This window comes from Mytilus edulis, chromosome 11 (assembly GCF_963676685.1).
Source record: "Mytilus edulis chromosome 11, xbMytEdul2.2, whole genome shotgun sequence".
In the NCBI taxonomy this organism is placed as follows: Eukaryota; Metazoa; Mollusca; class Bivalvia; order Mytilida; family Mytilidae; genus Mytilus; species Mytilus edulis.
Genome location: NC_092354.1, coordinates 44,834,802 through 44,857,116, shown reverse-complemented (window position 1 = coordinate 44,857,116; position 22,315 = coordinate 44,834,802). Strand labels below are relative to the sequence as shown.

Genomic DNA, 22,315 nt, shown 5'->3' with positions numbered 1-22,315 from the left:
TACTATTTTTAGCCATATCGGCCATCTTGCTTCGCAGGCAGGGTCATGGGACACATATTTAAAACTAAATACCCTGATGATAATTGTGGACCAGTTTGGGTAAATTTGTCTCAGTAGGTTCAGAGGAGAAGATTTTTGTACAAGATAACAAAAAATTACGAAAAATTGACAAAAATTGACTATAAAGGGCAATAATTCTTAAGGGGTCAACTGACCATTTTGGTCATGTTGACTTATTTGTAGATCTTACTTTGCTGAACATTATTGCTGTTTACAGTTTACCTCTATCTATAATAATATTCTAGATAATAACCAAAAACGGCAAAATTTCCTTAAAATTACCAATTTTGGGGCAGCAACCCAACAACGGGTTGTCCGATTCATCTGAAAATTTAAGGGCAGATAGATTTTGACCTGATGAACAATTTTATCCAGTCAGATTTGCTCTAAATGCTTTGGTTTCAGAGATATAAGCCAAAAACTGCATTTTACCCCTTTGTTTTATTTTTAGCCATGTCGGCCATCTTGGTTGGTTGGCCGGGTCAACGGACACTTTTTTTTAAACTAGATACCCCAATGATGATTGTGTTTAAGTTTGGTTAAATTTGGCCCAGTAGTTTCAGAGGAGAAGATTTTTGTAAGAGTTAACGACAGACGACGGACGCCAAGTGTCCTAAAAAGGAAATTTATCTGTAGGAAAATACGGATCATGAGAAGAAGGCGGAAAAACACAACACAAGCGGTCCGAGTACACAGTTATTTCGTAGTGCATTTCTTTTAGACAATAAATGAAAATAAAAAAAATCCCACCTGCGCTTTCTCAAAAATATTTTTACTGTGTGTTGTACTACTTTTGGGACAACTTAGATCAAAATTGTAGAAAACTTCATTAGCTCTAACTCAAAATATGGACAATTTAATGTTAAGGGGGTCTTGAAATCTTTTGACAGCTTCCAAAGTGCTAATTTTTTACCTTTTTCAGCTGGACCTAATCACTACTTTACATTAATATTTATGACCAAAATTTGTTTACAGTGTCATTTTACCCCCTACTTGCTATATGAGGAATACAAAATGGAGAAATAAATTTGGAAGGGGTATAACAAAAATTGGCAAGTAACACACTGTCCACACTAAGGACTATATTTGTCAAAGGACAATAACTGTGTACTCGGACCAAGCAGACGTTATGTCTGTATTTAAATGATAATATATGGATATTACTCTTTCATCTGCATACACCTACCTCATATGTACATATGTTAGTTCATGCATTACTATTGTTTGTTAAATTTATTGTACTATTATGCCTCATGTGAAGCCTTTAGTGAAATAAAAAGTTTCAAGTTTCAAGTTTCAAGTTGAAACTCATCCAAAAAAAGTTTATTAGTATGTAAACAGTGTCTGAAATTCGTTGGTCTGTACAGAGTAAATCCGATAAATATTTTAAAAATAAAGTGCTAGCTATGTAATTGTATAAACCAGGTCTACACATGACATACACCAACATCGGAATGAAGCCTGATAAACTTAGCAATCGCTAATATATACAGGGCCATTTGATTTGAAGAAGTAAAATTAAAAACACTCTGGTCCCATTACAGTCTAATTAAAGCCAGCCCCCAGTATCCACTTGCTTCTATAAACGCAAGTTGATAATTGGGACTTGATCTAGTCAGACTGGTTCCGTTACAAATTTAATAGTTTTCTCGAAATTGACAAGCACACGACTGACTAATTATCATTCAAACGACAGAAAGAGACTGAAAAAACCTAGAATTTTGAAATCTTTTAGATTTTCTATTCGTGTTAATTTACGCTTGCATGGGTATTCGTTGGTAGTGTGGTATTTTGTTGTTGTTTTGAGTTGGAAATAATGTACATGTACAAGTTGTGAGCCAAAACTACTGAAAGAGAATTAACAAAGTTGCCTTTGGGGGCACTGAGTGGCATAGTGCTCATATATAAGGCGTCGGGAAAAGCCCGAAGAGTTTCACAGTCTTATAAAAGGAGTTTTTAGAACAAGTATACAAGTATATACATGTAAAAAAGAAGTGTTAGTATTTCTTTATGTGGATGCATATACTATATATATATGTACATTGTCGGAAAATATAAAATATATTTTTACGAGCTTTAAAAACACAACGAAAAGTGAGACAAATACATTTTATATTTCTGACAACGTACATAATTTTCATATTGTTTTTATCCTACAATTTAACCCCCAAGGGTGACTTGGGAATAGAAAATGGTCAATTGGTCATCTTCCGACCGGCAGCAAAACGCTTGCAAAGTGGGGCTTCCTTTTGGCTGTGCGGGAAGTATCAAGTTTGCAGCCACGTCCGGTCAGAATCTGGACGTTAAATACGATGCCTCGTGTGAAGAGAGTGCTACCACGCTCTTTGAACATTAAGTACCCTTGCAACAGCTCTTTGAGGGTCCGTATGTGGCCTTATTCAAGGCAACATTTCTGTCCCTGTCCAATATACCCTCGTTTTCCCTGACCATCATCCCGGATGGCCTCTATTACAAAACCTATCTATTGTTTTTATTGTTACATTTTTTTGTAACTTGTTCTCGTTCTGAACATGCATGAATTATTTGCCACTAGACGTTAAGCAACCAACAATCAATCAATCAATCCTACAATTTACACCCGTCACTTGTAATTTTAGTAGTTAAATTTAAAATCATTGTCTCTTTTTTTTTATCAAAGAAATCGACACAGTTTAAATGCAGACGACGAAGAGAACCAACATTTAACAGTTAAGCAAAACGAAATATCTACGTTACCGCTTGCTCATTGTGGAAGCGGGATACCATGAGACTTTATTTGTATAAGTACAAGTACAAATAAAACAAAAACAAAAAGTGTGTAAATGTTATTTGTTCAAAAGTTGGCTGTTAGAATGGTAAATGGCGATATGGAATACACAATTTATAAGATAGCAAATTCTGGGTATTAAATGGCATCAAAACCAAAGACATCAAGAAATTGTGACTATGTTACATGTAATTGGACGAGTATCTTCTACTTTTTATTTGTAGTTTTAGTAAATATTCACCGCTAAATAGGAAAGTTTTGAAAGTATGTGTAGTATAATTATCACAGTTACATTTCAGTCTCTTAGTACATATTTGTTTAAGACATAAAATTTTTGTTCTTCTGGAGAAAATGATTTTTCATGACAGTTTGCTGGATTAGGTATTCTGATAAAATGTAAAAGCACGCAGAAAACAGACTGTGGCTTAAACCTCCTACATGTGGAGTTTCAAGCTGAAACTTTTATATTTAGCATTTTGTTTTACTTATATAAAGAATGCATATGATCTCAAGATTTGTTTTGTAAATATTTTTTCACCAATGACAGAATGTTGAACTTTGTGAAATTTTGCATACAGTTTGCAAGGTTTGTCCGACTTGCTTAGCAAACAACTCACACATTTACAACTCGCAGAGTCGTGACACTGTACTAATGTATGTACCAAGTCAATAATATGACAGTCGTTTATAATTCTTTTGATGTTTCTGAGCTTAAGGTTTCGTCATTTGATAAGGGACTTTTTTTGTTTTAAATTTTTCCTGAAGTTTTGTTATTTTATTCTGTAGAATGTGAATTTTATCAGGATCATTACATTCCCTCATGATTTTCACAACTAACAGAATGTTAACCTTTTTTGACTGGTGTATCCAATGTGTCTTTTATAAATAACTGTTTTCAAAATTGTATTGTATCGTCCCGAACATGCATGAACTATTTGCCAGTGAACGTTAAACAACCATCAAACCGAGCAATTAAAAAACGGTTAACTGAATCAAATTTTTTAAATACTCTATTTCTGCATGGAGGCAGCGATGACACCACCATTGTCTTATGATGGTGTTATGTAATCAGAAATTCGTATGAATGTCACTTGAAATTTTTCATGTTATTTTGATGTATGGAGGTATTTTTCATGTTATTTTGATGTATGGAGGTATTTTTCATCATTTTAATTATATTTTGAAATTTGCGTGAATATTACGTGTATAAAATTCCGGTGATTTTTGCATAAACTATTATCATAAGATCCACGTGTAACCAACCAGTTGATGTTAATTCATGTGAGTGAAATAATTTTATTTCCATGTGCAAGACGAAATAAAATTATATCAGTAGAATTTTATATTGCATTACTAGGAAATTTACGAAACCCGACAGGGGAAACGAAAATAAAATAAGCACAATTCATATCCCGACACATATTTTGTTTTCTATATTTCGAGTAGGAACAACGTTATATTCTCGTATACTATAACGTCGGACGTTTTCGGTCAAATTCTAGGCGTATTGATCAATTTTGAAGCCATTTATCTAAAAAAAAAAAGGATGGTGACATATGAGTTTTTATACGTGTATGGATTTAGCAGCAATCCTGGTTATTATGTTGGTTTTATAAAAGTTTTTCTCCATATTTAAGAACAAAGCCATCCATCGGAAAATCGAAAAAAGTAAGTCGAAAAAGGCATATATACCTTTGTAAATGTGTCGCCAAAACTGACATTTTCCTATGAAAATACAAAGAAAACAAAAAATCGTGACCCCCATTTTTCATTACATATTCCGATGTAACTCGATTCAAAGAACACGTGGTCCAAAACGTTTGGAAATCGGGAGATATGCCATTCGGTATCGTGTTACCTTAATTGACATGCAATCTCCAATCTCGCGGGTAGGTTAATGCGGTTTCAAATAATTTTTTACAATTTTTGGTGATTGCATCGAAATCTCATATATTACGTCATTTTCGAAACTATACGAATTTTGATTGGCTAAATGGGACGTTGGGAGAATTTGCTATAGAGTGGTGATTTTTTGGCTTCACCGAGGTCAAAGATTTATCAACTTGTTGTTTTTCGACAACGGCATTGCGACATTAACAATATCTTCATACATGACCATTGTTCCCTTGAACACTTACAGTTTTAAGTAAGAAAATCGCCAAAAACTAAGATTCATCAACGTCAATGTTTAGCTTGTCACGTCACAGTCATTATTATCAGCTGTTGAGCACCTTGTCACAGAAGTCGGCACATGGAAATTACAATGGAAAGGTGGATTTTGCATACATTTTGAGGTAAATACGTTGTAAATTGTTACTCTTTATCACCGGTACCCATTTCTTCTTAATGAATTTGTTGAAGTGAATCAAAACATTTATAATTCGTCATTTTGATAACCGACGACGAAAACCGTTGACCTATGAATCAATCAACGAATCAATGAAGTTAGCTAAATGGAAACAATGCTCGGAGAAAGATTGTTTTAATATTAGTTATATTAGACTTGATTTTTCCCAAGCTAACTGTTACATAATAATTACAACCCACAACCCCCCCCCCCCCCCCCCCCCCCCTTAATTCCCCCTTGGTTTAGTGTATGCAATAAATTAAAACTATTCATTTCTACTTTGGTAGTAAGGGGTGCACCCCCTATATTATCATACCCAGTCTAACTATCATTAAGCTTAGTCATTTTTTGTTTATACTTTTATACACCACCCACGCAAATGAACAGTGTTGGTGTTTTTACATTTTAAACAGAGAATGACATTGTTTCAATTCAGAATTATTTTTTTCATTGTGATTTAAGCATAAATTTTATTAAAATAAAACATGGATTTATTTCACAAATAGTATTTATATATCCATTGTCATTTCTAAGTTTATAAAAAAATACCAGAATTTATAAATGCATGTTCAAACAAATAAAATGTATTATAATTAAAGTTATATTTCAGTTATCAGGCTACTGAGATTTTACAAAATGAGAGAATTTACTCATCTCAGTTAATATATTATCCAATTTAATTTTTAGTAATAGACATGAAAATTTTAAATTGATCACCACTTTCATTCAATTGACATAAAGACTATTGATTACTTGTAGGATTTGCTAATCCAAATAAGTGACTTTAAAAGGTGTCAATCTACATTGATGTAAATATTTCAATATCATACAGATTAAATACCTAACAGTTTTTTTTTAAGTATCTCCTTTATTGCCTATTTCCTACATGTTTAACAAAAAACTTTTGGTGTGTTTATTGCTTTTAAAGTTTTGATTATATAAATGCAATTTTATATTTGTCTTTTGCAGAATTTGTATTCACTGGTTTTTTTTACTGCTTCCAAGTGAGTTGACATGTAGGAAGTCTGCATTATGATGTAAGCATTCAAATATTATATTATTGTTACTGACACTTTAATATTTTATAGTCACATCAAGTGATATGAAAGCTATTTAAAGATTAATTGCTTATGCGTTTAGATTACTCTGTCTATTATATTTATGTGTTAAGAAAGTAAACAAGCATGGCAATTATTTTATTACAAACATGTAAGTTTACTATTAGTTTTACCAACCACTGCTGATACTAAGGGCTATAGCTATTAAGCTTACTAAAATTTGATTATATAGAAGTTCTCTTTTTGTATCAGAATAAGAATATAAATAAGATAATTGTTATGTTCAAAATATTAATAACAGGGCACATTAAGAGCATATTATTATATAAATCAAGTACAATGATTGAAGTAATAGATAGTATGCATATATATATAGCAATGGGGCTTATAAATTAATTATATTGTGTATAATAATATCATTTTTTTTTGCAGGATTTTAAGATGAATGAGAAACAATGGCTACTTCCAATACAATAGCACAATTGATAAAATGAATAAGACACAAGGACTGCACTTTTCATTCTAATGAAGATCAACAAATGATACCCAAACAAGGATATCATTTTCATATCAGATTCCTGTACATGAGATATAAAGAGAAAATTCATTTTCCTGAAAAGACAACTCTTTACTTATACATATGTGTGACAAAATTAATGGAATCAAGACTGTTTTAACTGTGCTTAAAGGAATACAAATTAGAAGTTAATTGACTGTATTAAAAAAAAGTGAGAAAAAAATTTACTGTATGAAAAAGCAGGTTCAGCAAAAGGAAATATGTTGAAATGAATGAATGAATAACTAACTGCAATGATTCTGGAACATGTGTTAGTTCATGATCAAACAAAGGAAAAATTTATAAGAAAGTGGAATACATATATATGTGATATAGTGTCCTAATTATGATCACTGAGGAGAGGATGTTTCACAGAACTTTTACTTCATAAATGTGTCACTGTGTACAAATTGTGATTTCATTCAGTGGATAAATTATATTTAGCTGTGCTCCATGGAATATTAAAATCAAAATCATTAATTATATGGTGTTTATTAATAATAATGTGAAACAAAAGCAAAAGTGTTAGGAATGATGAAATGTTTTCACATACAAATTAGCATATAGATTCATCAATAGGAACACTCATTCCCTAATTTCAATGATTGTGAAACATGTTTTATAACAAAAAAAATAAAATCTATGTTATTTGGTTATGATGGTAAGTTGTGACACATTGAAAAACATACCACATGAAGTAAAATAAGTCATGTTAGCTGCATTTAATACACAATTTCAAGTCAATCAATCAGTGAATGTATATTTTAAATTACTTGGGTTAAATGAAAAACTTTGAGGTTTTCTGTCAGACACTGATCATATATTCCCTTACAAAAACATTCACACCCCCTTTTCAGAAAGTACCAAATAATGCTTATTGAGGAGCAATTATAAATATTAATTCAATTATCTAATTACATGAAGCTTTAAAAGATGATAAATATTATAATAACTTTTCTTATTCAGTTCAACATGATTTAAACTGATGTCTGCTAGTTTTATGTTGCTTTATCCTTAAAAATAAACACCTCATTGATGGTTAGCATTGCAATTATAAAAGATAATATATTAAATTGATTTTAATAAAATATAGATAATCAAAACAGTTGTCCAAGTTCATGATTTTTTTAATTTATACAGATTAAGGCCACAGATTTATTAATTGGGGTCTGAACTGGGGGGTGAGGGGGGTTGTCAATTAGTTGCTATGATAATTTTTCTCTATTATTTTTATTCAAATAGCATCTTTTCTTTACCCTGCAAAATTATTATTATATATTCTTTAAATAAACTTTACACCCTTTATATACCTATATTTCTGTTTCCTGTACCTTAAAAAGAGATTACAGCTAATTTCCTAAAGCATGTAGAGCAAGACTTAGGTTACCTTGCTTGCTTTGTTTGTATATTGTACAATAATAATTTAGATAACATCCAATTGAATTTCACTATAATATTTACAGGTTTAAGTTTGCCTATATTTATTGTTTGAAGATGACAATCTTAAGTGCTTTAAGCTTTAAGCTTGGGTAAACATTTATACAAACAAGACAAGCAAGTCAACCAAAGTTTTACTCTACAAGCTTTAGGAAATTAGCTGTTAAAGAAAATATTCTGCAAATTTATAAGTTACAGAGATAATGGTACATATATATATATATATATATACATACATAGAATAAATACATATTTTGGAGTTTTAAGTATGCTTGAATGAGACACAGAATATTCATTGAATGTGTACATGGTGTATAAAGGGTATGTGTGAAAAAAATGTTGCAGGATTTGAAATATAATTAAATTTCCATTAGCTCTTGCACTATCATATATTTGGTTTAAATTGATTTAATAGTCCCATACTTACTGACCATGGCACCATAAGTTTTTTTTGTTATGAAATCATCATCTGTTTTTCTTAAAGTATGTTTTCTATCAGCATGTGGTAATTAAATTTATTGAGAGAGAGAAAAAGCAGGACATTGACTATATATTTCAAGCTGTCATTATATATGGTGTGATTACCACTGTGACCAACGACTGAATGATGAACAGTGTATGGGTCTGTATGATTTATGAAGAATGAGCAAGATTCATGATTTTTTTGTACACTCTAAAGGTTTACACTGTTACAAGTGGCAACACCCAAACATGAGAGGCACCTCACCAATACACGGAGGTCATGTTTTATTGGTAGATAAAGCTACAGAGTCCGTAGAAAAATTCAATACATAATTTTTTGCCAAAAAATACCAAACAGAAAGAAAAGGGGCTTCATACCCCATGCCGATGTGTAATTATAATCATTCTGATCTATTCATGCTATTCTCCGAGTAAAATATGTATATTTAAATAGTTTGTTTCTTTTATTAAATATTTGGTTATGGAGAAGATGCAACAAAAAGTACATTTAAATAAAGATCAGCAATAATTTCCCGATGACTGAAATTTTTATTTCTGTTTACAGAATTACTTCCCTTTGAAGACCTTTGAAAGTCACTTGTGCGTTTGTAAACAATGTCGGACACAAAAAGTTGTGAAACACGTTAACTTTGACTCAAAAGTACTAGCGTGTAGAAATGATGAATTTTTGAGTCAAGTTAACGTACAGATAGCTGAATATTAATATTTTTCGAAAACTGCTACTCGGTTCATGTTGTTAATACCGTTTAAGTGTTAGACGTTGTAATATCTGAAGGTCAAAGTATTTTTGGCACAATTCAGTCGAAAATCTCCGTTTATGTATTTAATCTTTTTATTCAAAGGAGGCGAGTAGCACTTTTCTAATACTTTGGTATATAAGCTATCCACAGATAACAATATTTAGAAAAACAAGACTGTCTACACGCTAGCACTTTTGAGTTTACTGTTTTCACGTTTATTAATAGATTTTGAGTGTCACGTGATAACCACGTGATAATTTGAGAATGTTATTTTTGAAAACGAAAATTTATATTGTCAACTTACTAGCAAATCTAAAAAATATAACAAATTACACTATAAATGAGTCAAAAAGTCTTTTTATTAAAAGTCGAAATTTAAGTATCATTTTTCATTTTTTCGAAAATACAGCATTAACATACCCGCGCTTTCCAACTAAACTGATCGAACGATTACGTCTTCATCATATGCTGTGTCATGCCATCGTAGATAATAAGAGAAAAATCTAACCCGTATCATACCAAAAACTGGTTTAAGAATAAACATGTCTGTTGTAAACCGAATGAATCAATGTTTACTCCTAAATGCCATACGAGTATCGTATCTATATCCAATCTGCATAAGTCTGTTGAAAGATGTTGTCAGTTTATAAGGTGAGTTACGATATTTGCGTGCTTTGTACAGAATACAACCATAAAATATTGGATTGAACAACTTGACCGTACAAAATGTCCGAGTTTGATTTGTATTTACCAGCTAGTTACGGAGATGAACCGAATCAGGTATTCAAGTATACATGCTTATTTCGTTTTAGATAGTATGATGTATCATAAAATAACAAAACACTTTGTTAGTTCGTTTTGTGAGAAAAAATTAAGACTATCTCAAATATTCTGAATCTCTGTAACAATGTTTGTTTAAAGTTAAAGTCTATAAATAATTTGTAGACATTTATCATCAGGTTATATATTTTAACATTGTTATCAGGAAGGTTATCTGTTTGACATTTTTTTATGATTGATTGTTGAATTTCATAAACTCGAAGCTACTACAGATGCTACAGATATGAACATTGATTTCTAAATGTAGCAGTGCAAACAAATATATCATTGTACATAAATTATTAAATATGTTCATATATGCTTATAAATTGTAAGCAGCCATTCATGTATGCAACATATTTTTTCTCTCTAGAAACGCCAGAGGTAAACGTTAATATAGTTTAAACTAAACAAGGATAATTGATAATTAACAAATCGCAAGTAGAATCAAGATCAGATTTCTACGAAGGATATGCTCCGTGCGAATCATATTGAGATTTTTTTTAAACGTTGCCATATGATCAAGAAGTTTGGCGAGCCATAAACAAGGTTCAACCAATCATTTTCAGATTTTCCTTTCCACTGTTAGTGGGCTTTTGTGATTGCACGTCGACATTCGGATCGGGATACCCACTGTATTGTAATTAAGATAATTAAAATCATGCTCGCTTATTTTAGTTTCAATGACAACAAAATTCAATGATGATACTACGTCATTTTGCTGATTGCTATTCATTTGCAATCATACCATATCTTCTCATTTTCATATATTATATATAACACGGAAAAAAGAAAACCAACGACGGTAGCGTTAGTATTTACCTCATGGAAAAGAAGGAATTTGTTTGAATTTTTATTCATGCATCTTGGACAATTGTATTTGAAGGAACTGCCTTTGTATTATTGCACATCATTAAAATTCATTATTATGAATTAACATGTATAAGAAATATTCATTTAACCATTCATATAATTTATTAGCTTTAAAGAAATTTACCATAAGAATTTGGAAATTACACTCTTTATCATAATTTCCTCTAAGTTTTGACATTTTCCATTGCAGACAATGATGTCATCAATCGCTATATCTCCATGGAAACCTTTTCCTTTGTAACCTCTTATTGTGACTTCATAATCAAAGGAAGAAGATAGTGTAACATTCATTCTATTCCATTGAAATGCCTGATCACCGGATAATACTTGCAAAACAAGGTAATTTGCCGGTGTTTTCTGCAAAAAAAGGATATTTTACACTTTATTTTTTATCTATAATACAGCAAATAAAAATTTTCGTTGGTTTAGATTAATGACATGGAATTGTTCAAAATGAGTAGAGAACCTAATACACATATAAATATAAATTTGTGTTTAGGGGCTAGCTCTTGCTGTGAGAAAACCCTTTGGTGGTTTTCAGCTGTTTTGTGCTGATGTGACGTGATGTTGTCTTTTTAAATGCGTGAAAAAATCAAATTCAAATACCTCGTTAAAAAAATAAACAACATGAAACTTTTTTTTGTTTTAAAACTGAAAAATGTAAAAGTAACTGGTTTGTGTTAAAATATTTTTTAGATTTCCAAAAGTAGTATTTTGACGGCTCTTGAAATTTTGTATTCTGGCAATGCTGCAATAATTAAACAGAAATCATGGTAATTTTACTTTTGAAGACGAAACAAGAGGCAGAAGATGCTTAAAAGAATAGTCAAACCCAGTAGGAGAAAGCAATCGATAATGCTGAGGGAAGAAAGAAACAATAATCAGAACACAGAAAAAAGTCTCGAAAATACAGCATACTAAACACTCATCAACATGAACCCCACAAAAAAAATCAGGTATGATATCAGGTGTTTCGGAAAGTCAGTTATTCATTGATAATAATTACCTTAATCATTCCAATCTCAAGCTTGTCAATATCTGATCCAAACCGGAAGGTCAGTTATTCATTGATAATATTTACCTAGATGATTCCAATCTAATGCTCGTCAATATCTGATCTAAACATGGATGATATAAGTGTTCCGGAAGGTCAGTTATTCATGGATAATATTTACCTGGATTATGCCAATCTTAAGCTTGTCAATATCTGATCAAAATCGGAAGGCAAGGTATTCATTGATGATATTTACCTAGATGATTCAATAATGATGCTTGTCAATATCTGATCCAAACCGGAAGTTCAGTTATTCATTGATAATATTTACCTGGATTATTCCAATCTGAAGCTTGTCAATATCTGATCTAAACCGGAAGATTAGTTATTCATTGATAATATTTACCTAGATGATTCCAATAATGATGCTTGTCAATATCTGATCCAAACCGGAAGTTCAGTTATTCATTGATAATATTTACCTGGATTATTCCAATCTGATGCTTGTCAATATCTGATCCAAACATGGATGATATTAGGTGTTTCGGAAGGTCATTTTTTCATTTTTCCAATCTCGAGCGGGTCAATATCTGATCCGAACATGTGATACCAGAGACTTAAACATCTGTCCTGGTTTCCAGTCATTAGTGGGGATACCAGATCAGCATATTCGTTACGAGTATGAATTGATGTTTCAATATACAAATATGTGCCTCGTAAATTACCTACAATTATATTTTAAATTGGGTATAACTAATACCTGTTAATTCAATCTATCTGTAATTGCGCATGCATATTACATGTATTAATGATATAAGAATTATTGTTAGTAAAATTAATGAAATAAATCAATTTATCTTCTATTTTTATCACAGCGTCTTCAAATATAACTTATTTCCGATTTATTCTTTCTGGTTGCAGCAACATCATAGATGACACTTGTAAAACAGTAACTGTTTATTTACATATTACTGAAGCATCAAATTTCAACAATTCGTCACAAAGTGTTTGATGTTTTTTTTTATCATATATTCCTAAAGATCAGATTTGACATTGAGAAGGTACAAAAGCCCTTGACTAACATTAATTTGGCTCGTTTTATTTTGGTAAAATTTTTACAAAATATTGACATGGACCCTATGAAATAAATTTTAAATTTTAATCATTTGATCATTGAGATTTCCTTAACAATATAACGTGATTGCAACGTTACTGCTGATTTTTACAGAGTTATCTCCCTGTAGTGTTATGTACAACCTAAATGAGTTGTTCAGATAACAATTACAGTTTCAGCCTGAAAACAAGATATGATAACTGTATCATAACTTCGATTTGTTACCTGTAGTATGATCATGACTTGGACCAGTGGCTGTTGACGCTGTTTCTGCCCTATGAGATAACCAATCAAAATTGTCACTGGGAACTTGTTTCCAAAGACATATTTCTCCTGCTTCAAAATCATAGTTGTATTGCGTAATACCTGTAAAAATCACCTCAAAATTACGCAAGAAGTTTAAGTTAAAGAAAGCTTGGTTAATTCAACACAATCAGCTGTGATGTGTTTCAGCATTACATTTTGCCATTTGGTAAAAGGGCTTCTCGTTTTGAATGTTTTTAAGTTACTTTATAGTTCGTAAAAAAATTCTCACAATAACTGACTGACTGGTCAGGTTTTCATTCTGATAATCGTATACATTATCCCGTTAAGGGTTGAACCAGGATTTTGTATAATACATGTTACACATTTATTAGACGTCGTTTGTGCTTTTAACTTATAGTATGGAGCTCCGACTTGGCATGAATGTTGCATATATCATAGTATATGTTCGTTGAGAAAATGATGCAGCACCTTTTACGATATTGAGACAAGTTTTACCCTACCAAATATTCACATTAAGAGTAAATCATTACATTTTTGTAAGGTTCGAACATCATTAGCTGAAGAAAACTATCTTTTATTTTATAAGGTGTATGAATATTATGCTCAGAGTTGGTAGTTAAAACTCTTGTTATAATTTAGGTAAATTTTTGGAAGTTGGGGAAAATACTTCTTGTAAAATTTGAAAAGAGCAAGCAGTCCATGTATATTGTGTTAGAGCTAAGCAATATACAGGCATTAAAATAATTGTTATGTAGCGCTTTAAAAGATAGATAACGTCATACTAATTGAAACTGGAGTTATTTGCTTCTGGTTAGCCAACGACTAGATGAACGGACGGAGTCAATGGGTTCCTAGACCTGCGTCCGCCTTCATCGACGCAGGTTGTTATGATATTGTAATTATTATGTTTATTTATGTTGGCCTAATTTGTGTTGTATGGCCTGATAGTTGTTTACCAAATAATCTTATAACTGTGCAGTTTAGGAATGATTGGAACTTTCTAGAATGATCCTTATAAAAGATGCGTAATTTAAACTTCTACGTTATTCCAGAAACTTCCGTTGTAACTTTCCAGGATTTTCCACAATGTTCCATTATAGAGTGTTCTAGAATTTTCCATGACAACACTATATATACAGACACTAAAGTTAAACTCTCATAATTAAACTTGGACTTAGACATTGATAGACATTAGTATTCACGGCATTTGGATTGACACTTTTATTCTACAAACAACATCATACTGGATTGTGACCTTAGTAGTGAACATAATATTCAGATTGGATTCCAAAAGATTTCTGGATACAGATAAAGATAAAAGAGTGGACTCATATTTTGACAGTTAAGTTATCAGTAATATTTGTAAAATACTTCTTGTAAACTTTTGTATAATAAATATTGTTAAATTTTAGTATTGATTTGTGTCTTTTGTTGGCTACAATTTAAAGGCGATTTCTGGCCGTAACAGAAATTGGGGGCTCGTCCGGGATCTTAAAAATATTATATTCAAAATTTGTTTAGTATTTTTATTATAACTAGCCAACAAAATTCTACAAAATGGCATTTGATGCTGGTAAATTTTTGAAAACGCCAGACCTGGAGAGTTTTGATAATTTAAAGAAAGAGGAATTAGTGTTGCTTGCTAAACAACTGAAATTAGTTTTTAAAGTATCTATGAGAAAACAAATTATAAAAAATTTGGTTATAGACAAATTAGTTGACGCAGAAATTTTAGGTGAAGAGGCTCTTGAACTTAAGGTCGAAAATATTGACGCTTTTAAATTAAAACAGCTTGAATTAGAACATGAACTCAAATTAAAAGAACATGAATTTAAATTAAAACAAGCAGAACTGGAAATGAAGGAAAGGTTGGAAATAGAGAAAAAAGAAAAAGAAGATGAATTTAAATTAAAAGAACTTGAAATGAGAGAAAGGCTAGAGATGGAAAAACTGAAAATTGAAATGGTCAAAGAAGAAAGCAACACTAAAGTCCAGTCGAAATCGGAATATTTTGATGCAGCAAAAAATATACGTTTGGTTCCCAGATTTTGTGAAAAAACAGTCGATAAATATTTTCCACAGTTTGAGAAAATTGCTCATAATTTGAATTGGCCAAAGCCATATTGGACTACAATGCTACAAAGTGTTTTTGAGGGTAAAGCCGCTGAAATATACTCCGCACTTTCATCAGAAAAAAGTTCCGATTATGACACGGTGAAACAGGAAGTTTTGAAAGCTTATGAGCTAGTACCAGAAGCATATAGACAGAAATTTAGATCTTATAAAAAGTTTGATTCACAAACCTATGTGGAATTTGCTCGAGAAAAAGAAGATCTATTTGATAAATGGCTTACTTCAAAGAAAACAGATAACAATTTTGATAACCTAAGACAATTGATGTTATTAGAAGAGTTCAAACAATGTGTTCATTTAGACTTAAAAACACATTTAGACGACAAAACTGTTGGGACAATACATGATGCAGCTGTAATTTCAGATAATTATACCCTTTCACATAAAAGAAGTTTCAAGGGTCAAAATGTTAATACTTCCAGTGGAAATTACAAAAATCAAAGCACTGAGCATACTGATAGTAAGCCTGTTCCACAGAATAAGAGTCAGTCCAGTTATAATATGTCTAGTCCAAAATTTGATACTTTTGAGAAGAAGTCACTGACTTGTGCTTATTGTAAGAAGATTGGTCACCTGATGGCTGATTGTTTTAGACTCCAGAAGAAGAATGAACGAGATAATAAGCCGAAGTCCAGTGCTTGTACGACACCTTATATTACCAGTACGTTGGAATGTCCTGCGAGTCAGGCTTTTAAGTCCAGTTTTTGTGATTATATGGAGGAATATAAACCCTTTATGTCTGATGGGTTTATTTCTATTGTTGATGATACCACTCTTCAGCCTATTAAGATTTTCCGAGACACTGGAGCTTCTCAGTCTTTATTGTTAGAAGGTGTGTTGCCTTTGTCCGAGAAGACTTCTATTGGTGCCTCCGTTTTGTTGCAAGGTGTAGAGTTAGGTTGTATAGATGTTCCTCTCCATCGTATTTATCTGAAGTCAGATTTGATAACTGGACCAGTTGTTGTAGGTGTTCGTCCTAATCTCCCTGTTGAGGGTGTTACCTTATTGCTAGGAAATGATCTAGCTAGGAACAAAGTGGTTGCTGAACCAATTGTTACCAGTGAACCAGTGGTGAGTGTTAAATTACCTGAAGATGATGCTGAATTGTATCCAGCTTGTGTTGTCACTAGGGCGATGGCTAGAAAACAACAACAAGAGGAGGATTTGCAAGAAAACCAGTTTGATTACATGGACCTTTCTGACACTTTTATAGCTGATATTGAAGATCCTGGTAACTCAGAAAAGACTATTATAAAACCACCTAGTGTTAACAAAAAAGTTATTATGCCATGGCCAGATGTAAACAGCCATTCATTAGACCGAAAGAATTTATTCGAAGAACAACATAAAGACCCTGAGGTTCTTCAGCTCAACCAGCGGGCTCAACCACAGGAGGAAGCAGACAAAGTGGCCGAATGCTATTACCATCAGGACGGCATTTTAATGAGGAAGTGGAGGCCTCCTGATGCTACCCCAGAGGAGGAATGGAGAGTGGTATACCAAGTGGTGGTGCCTAAAGTTTATAGGCAAGAAATTATTGGTCTTGCCCATGACACCCACTTGGCTGGACACTTATGTATAAGGAAGACTTGCCTTAAGATCTTGCAGCATTTCTACTGGCCCAGACTTCGAAATGATGTCGCAGAATACTGCAAATCATGCCATATATGCCAGGTTGTTGGTAAGCCTAACCAGAAAATACCACCAGCACCACTTCTGCCTATTCCAGCCTTTGACGAACCTTTCAGCAGAGTTTTAATTGACTGCGTTGGACCTTTACCAAAGACCAAAACTGGAAATGCATATTTATTGACAATCATGTGTACATCCACTCGCTTTCCTGAGGCTATTCCACTAAGAAATATCAAGACACCTACTATAGTCAAAGCACTTATCAAATTTTTCACATTAGTAGGACTTCCTAAGTCTATACAGTCCGACCAGGGATCAAATTTCATGTCAGGTTTATTTCAGCAAGTCGTATACCAGTTAGGGATTGCTCAGTACAGATCAAGTGCTTATCATCCAGAATCTCAAGGTGCCTTGGAACGTTTTCATCAAACATTGAAGAACATGATTAGAACTTTTTGTCTTCAATTTGACAGAGACTGGGATGATGGAGTTCACTTTCTACTTTTTGTGGTTCGAGAGGCTGTTCAAGAATCCCTTGGATTTAGTCCCTTTGAGTTGGTATTTGGTCATACTGTAAGGGGACCGTTAAAATTGATTAAGGAAAAGTGGCTTACTGAACATACTGACTTGAATCTTTTAGACTATGTATATAGATTTAAAGAAAAATTGTATACTGCTTGTCAAATTGCTCAGAAAAACTTAAAAAATGTACAGAACAAGATGAAAATTTGGTATGATAAAGATGCCAGGGATAGAGTTTTTGAGCCTGGTGATAAGGTACTTGTATTTTTGCCAGTCCCTGGACATCCTTTACAGGCTAAATATTGTGGTCCTTATACAATAGAGAGTAAAATTAATGATTTGAATTATATTGTAAAAACTCCAGGTCGGCGCAAACAAAATAGAGTGTGTCATATTAATATGTTAAAACCATATTTTGAGCGTACTAATGTTCTATGTGATAGTAAACCAGTTGCCACTTTAGGCATGGTTAAATTTGAGAACAATCATGACAAACCAGATGTAATTGAACCACCTTTTAGTTCTAAAACTTTGGAAGAGACAGTTAGATTGAAAAATTCAGAAATTTTGTCAAATTTAGACTCAAAACTTGCACATCTGTCTTTTGATCGTAGAGAAAAAATAAAAGCTTTGGTATTTTCTTTCAAAAATCTTTTCCCAGATGTGCCAAACAAAACCACTGCCGTTTGTCATGATGTTGATGTAGGAGATGCTTCTCCCATTAAGCAACATCCTTACCGGCTCAATCCACTCAAACTTGAAGTTATGAGAAAAGAAATTGAATATATGCTTGACACTGATATTATTGAGCCGAGTAACAGTGAATGGAGCTCTCCTTGTCTCCTTGTGCCAAAACCAGATAAAACCTTTCGTTTCGTGACTGATTTCAGAAAAGTAAATTCAGTCTCAAAATCTGATTCCTATCCGATTCCAAGGATAGACGATTGTATTGACAGCATTGGTCAAGCAAAATTTGTGAGCAAATTTCATTTGTTGAAAGGTTATTGGCAAGTTCCATTGACACAGAGAGCTCGTGAAATATCAGCTTTTGTTACACCAGATGGCTTATTTCAATATACTGTAATGCCATTTGGCATGAAAAGTGCACCAGCTACATTTCAAAGAATGATCAATAATGTTATAAAAGATTTAGACTGTTGTTATGCTTATATTGATGATCTTATTGTATGTAGTGATAGCTGGAAACAGCATTTAACACATTTGTATGATACTTTTGATAGATTGTCACATTCAAATTTGACTGTTAATCTTGGTAAAAGTGAATTTTGTCAGGCCACTGTTGATTATTTAGGGCATACAGTTGGCCATGGTCAAGTAAAACCTATTATGGCTAAAGTAGAAGCCATTTCCAAATTTCCTCCTCCTACAAATAGAAAACAACTTATGAGATATTTAGGCATGATAGGATTTTACAGGAAATTCTGTTCAAATTTTGCTACTGTTGTTCAACCATTGACTCATCTTTTACGAAAAGATTCTAAATTTATCTGGAGTGAAAATTGTCAAAAAGCTTTTGAAAATAGCAAATCACTTTTAATTAATAGTCCAGTTCTGATTACTTCAGACTTTGAAAAACAATTTAAACTTGCCGTTGATGCAAGCGATGTAGGAATAGGAGCTGTTTTATATCAAGAGACAGATGATAATGTTGAAAAACCTATATCATATTTTTCTAAGAAATTAGATAAACATCAGAAAAATTATTCAACTATTGAAAAAGAGTGTTTTGCAATGTTGTCAGCACTTCAACATTTTGATGTATATTTGAATCCCACTGTATATCCTATTCTTGTTTATACTGATCATAATCCTCTCACCTTCATGCATAAAATGAGAAACAAGAATCAGAGGTTGACTAGGTGGAGTTTATTGTTACAGGAATATGATGTAATTGTAAAACATATTAAGGGTAAAGATAATGTAATAGCTGATGCTTTATCTAGAGCTTATTAAATCACTTTGTATATATTATGTATTTTTGTTCATATTATTCATGATAAGTTTTTGTTACACTAAAACTTCTTTTAAGGGGGGAGGTGTTATGATATTGTAATTATTATGTTTATTTATGTTGGCCTAATTTGTGTTGTATGGCCTGATAGTTGTTTACCAAATAATCTTATAACTGTGCAGTTTAGGAATGATTGGAACTTTCTAGAATGATCCTTATAAAAGATGCGTAATTTAAACTTCTACGTTATTCCAGAAACTTCCGTTGTAACTTTCCAGGATTTTCCACAATGTTCCATTATAGAGTGTTCTAGAATTTTCCATGACAACACTATATATACAGACACTAAAGTTAAACTCTCATAATTAAACTTGGACTTAGACATTGATAGACATTAGTATTCACGGCATTTGGATTGACACTTTTATTCTACAAACAACATCATACTGGATTGTGACCTTAGTAGTGAACATAATATTCAGATTGGATTCCAAAAGATTTCTGGATACAGATAAAGATAAAAGAGTGGACTCATATTTTGACAGTTAAGTTATCAGTAATATTTGTAAAATACTTCTTGTAAACTTTTGTATAATAAATATTGTTAAATTTTAGTATTGATTTGTGTCTTTTGTTGGCTACAATTTAAAGGCGATTTCTGGCCGTAACAAGGTAAATATGGGAAGTCCATAACAAATTAACAAAACAAACGTTATAAGCCAACGGAAAAAGTATAAAACAATTGTCAAATTCCTGACTTTGAACATGAGTGTTAAATTACAACTTATTCTAGGTTGAAAGGATTGTATCGATTGCTAAAGGTTGCATTTCTGTAAATATTGACAATGCAATTTCAAATAGGAACTCCATTTACGGCTAAAACTGTACCACATTTACTATAAAGTTTTGAAAAAAATCTTATCCTAGAATCGAAAGTTCATATGCACTACAATTCTTTTCAAAGGTCAAAATATAGGGCTGTGCGGCATATTTTCAACGTTGATATGCCCTGAACTTTTCAGAGTTTAAACTAACACTAATTTTCTAAATTACCCCTACCTCGAATGAAGGGTTACCACATATTTCATTGTAAACAATATGCACATGTATATTTACTGGTAATATTCCCAAGTTATGTCTCTATGAGATGGAACACAGAGAGCATAACTGGGAACCAATATGTAAACAATATTAATTTTCTATGAATATTCTAAATCTACCCCAAAATAAAGATAAAGAGATCGACTGGAGTATTCACAATATATATATACATAAATGGTTACTGTGGCTTTTTAGTATGTCAGGCATTTGCTCGATGTTTGGTACTGTGGTGCATGTTAAAAAAAATATTTTCTTTAAACGTTATAATTTTTATTTCTCGTTATCACAATTTGCATACTCAAGGCGATACTTCCTTTCTGCAAGGTTCGTATTTGGCGATAGTGACTTTCAGTTTTATCTCTTTTCATGGCAACGCTCTATGATAAACTATAGTTTGTGTATCCAAGGACGATGACGTAATTCAAAAATCGTGTATTGTGTGAATATGAATATGCATTTATTGGTCAAGATTTACTTCAAAATCTTGTGGGCCATGGTTTCCAAACATGCAATTTAAAAAATGATATCTATATAAATGTATCATGTACATGTACGAAATGCATGATGACCTTATCTTACCTCAGACATTGTATCCGCCGAACCACACCGTGTTTCCAGGGCTCGTAACTTTCTGATTCGTACAGGTATTCATGTTTGAGTGTGTAGGTTTTATAATATTGCCAAAGAGACAATATGATGAATAATGCCGTGTACAATGTAGTCAGACAAATAAGTATTGTACGGGATAAAGATTTGATCTCCATTTTGAAGTTAGATATGTCATGCTAGTTTTACAATATGTGGAATTATCTTTACATGTATTTCAAATATAGCAAAACAAGTTAAACATTGGTCAAAGGTCCTTTGCGATAATCTCACTATGAATTTTTATGATGTTATTTTCTTTTGCTATTCATTAGATTTTTTTTTTAAATAAAATACATTTTTGAAAGAGAAAAAAACAAACACTCAACCTATTATTTAATGTTTTAAAGGGAATTTACGAAAGTGCTTTGATAAACTAACCATAACAGGAATTAATTGATTTTTTATCCAAAAATAATACTTTTTTATACGGACAGTAAATACTAATTAATGTATCCTGATAGTCAAAAGACTTTAACGGTCAGTATAAAATTGCTAGTTAAATTCGGTCAATTGATAATTATTCAACAAGTTTATTTTTATCTTGATTACAAACATCGCCAACGTCGATAACAGGTCTAGAAACTGCTCAATTTCATCCTTCAACCAATTGATATAAAACTTTCTTCCGAGTTTTCTTACACTTCCGTGCAGCCATTACCTGTTTGGAGTTTTGAATTTTACTTACTGTAAAAGAGAAATATTAGTCAAAAATGTATTTGCTTCTATGGAAGTATAATATTTTTATATATTTGTTTCAGCTTGATTATTAGGTCTACATATTTAAATTGTAAA

General features: G+C 32.0%; 1 protein-coding gene and 1 long non-coding RNA gene across 2 annotated transcripts in view; both read left to right on the top strand.

Moving 5' to 3' along the window:
* The window catches only part of LOC139495668 (metalloproteinase inhibitor 1-like), a 64,048-nt gene that overhangs the window by 14,234 nt on the left and 27,499 nt on the right, over positions 1-22,315 (top strand). The window lies entirely within an intron of this gene.
* On the top strand, positions 4,712-8,442 carry LOC139495657 (uncharacterized). Its single transcript, XR_011657428.1, has 3 exons — positions 4,712-5,121; positions 6,144-6,211; positions 6,665-8,442. It is a non-coding gene; the product is annotated as an uncharacterized lncRNA (long non-coding RNA).